We start from the raw sequence: 1,763 nt of genomic DNA on the forward strand, positions 1-1,763 counted from the left end.
CTCGGCGGATGGAGAGTCTGGCCGCGGCCGGCGGCGCCGCCTCCTCGTCGGGCCGGGCACGGCGGGCCGGGGCCTTTGTGTGAGGCGGCGGCGGCGATGGTGCTCGGACCCCGCGGAGCCGGGTAAGCGCGGCCGGGTGAGGGCTGCCCCTGGCCGAGTCGGACTCCCGCTCGGCCTTTCTGTGGCCCTGGCTGGGCGCGCCCTGCCCGTGTCCCCAGCCGGCTCGATCTCCCTCCCGGCGACCGGGCCGCGGCTCTCGGGCCTCGGCTCGGCCGGCTCCCGCGGCGCCCGGCCTGTGTCTTGAGGGGGCAGCTCGCGCTGCCTGGGGCGACCGAGGTGCCCCCTCCCCGCGGTGGTGCGCCCCAGCCCGGTCCTGCCCCTCCCCCAGCGGACTGCACGGAGGGGCGACCGCGGCGACTCCAGACCCTTGGGGCACACTCCTTGCAAGTTCCAAATCTACCGGGTACCCGGACCCTCCCACGGTGGATGAGTGACCGCCAGGGCCCGGAGACGCGTGGTTGGTACCCAGTAGTACTCAGACGAGTGCTGGGCCCCGGAGAAAGTTGGGAAGTGTTGGTAGGACCTGGTGCGATGGAGAAAGGGGCTGTGCTGCTCAGGGCGAGTTGTGAGCCGCACAAACATGTGACTAGCTCTAGCTGACTGTTCTTCCGAGGTGTGCGGGAGCCGAAAGCGGAAAAAGTATTAAAAAGGCTTGAAGGAATCTTTCCTATGCAGTTGATGTCTTTCATAAGGCAACCAATTGTTAGAGGCAAGGAGAAATACAGCATATCTAAGTAATGTTAAAATACCACAGTTGTGTTTGCTTTGCATTCTTCCTTGGTTGTTAGTTTAGTGTCATCGACAGTAGTAGTTCCAGCAGCTCTGGGGAGGGCCAGGGAGTAGGCACGTAGCCTGGGAAGGGCGAGATGGGAATTCAAGAGGGTGAGATTTTGAACTGGGTCTGGTGGCTCACACTTGTAATCTAGCATTTAGGAGGTGGAGGCAGGAGGATCATGATGAGTTCAAGTTCATCCTTAGTAACAGCAGTTTCAAAGTCAGCTTGGGCTACATAAGACCCTGTCTCAAAAAAGTAAAAAAGAAAGAAAGAAAGAAAGAAAGAAAGAAAGAAAGGAAGAAAGAAAGGAAGAAAGAAAGAGGAGTGTGAGCTTTATTTGGAGGCCTGAAAGGACAGCAGTGACAGACAGCTAAAAAGTAGACACCTTACCTCGTTCTCAGTAGCCAGTGGTGCTTTGATAATGGTGTTCAAGTTGATTTGTGGCATTTGGCATTGGGAGGGAAGAGGATAGACTTTAAATGACAAGGGAAACTTGACTTAGGAGGTTAATAAAAAGATGGAGCCCACTGTTTTGGCCGTACAGATGATTGTGTTCAGTGGAAAACTCGTAGCCAGACACCTGCGGCCACATCGTTCTTCATAGCCCAGACTGTCTTAGAACTCCTGATATTCTGGCCCATCCGAGTGCTAGAATTATAGGTATATGCTATTGGTATATAAACCTGGTCTCTTAGGTTTTTAAAAAGGATTTGTTAGCCGGGTGGTGGTGGCACAAGCCTTTAATCCCAGCACTTAGGAGGCAGAGGCAGGCAGATCTCTGAGTTCGAGGCCAGCCTGGTCTACAAGAGCTAGTTCCAGGACAGGCTCCAAAACCACAGAAAAAAACCAAACTTACCAAAAAAAATTATTTGAACAAAGAGAGCAGTTTGGAACAAGTGGATTCTCAGGGCTCTACTGGGCAATGCTA

At 54.6% G+C, this 1,763-nt stretch overlaps 1 protein-coding gene across 1 annotated transcript in view; it reads left to right on the forward strand.

Annotated features, from left to right (window-relative positions):
- The first annotated feature begins 6 nt into the window (after positions 1 to 6).
- The window catches only part of Zbtb39 (zinc finger and BTB domain containing 39), a 7,978-nt gene continuing 6,221 nt past the window's right edge, over positions 7 to 1,763 (forward strand). Inside the window, exon 1 of the mRNA XM_005358019.2 lies at positions 7 to 122. The gene's annotated coding sequence lies outside the window, so the exon portion shown is untranslated. The remainder of the gene's footprint in view (positions 123 to 1,763) is intronic.

Source organism: Microtus ochrogaster, chromosome 24 (assembly GCF_000317375.1).
Source record: "Microtus ochrogaster isolate Prairie Vole_2 chromosome 24, MicOch1.0, whole genome shotgun sequence".
NCBI classification, from domain to species: domain Eukaryota; kingdom Metazoa; phylum Chordata; class Mammalia; order Rodentia; family Cricetidae; genus Microtus; species Microtus ochrogaster.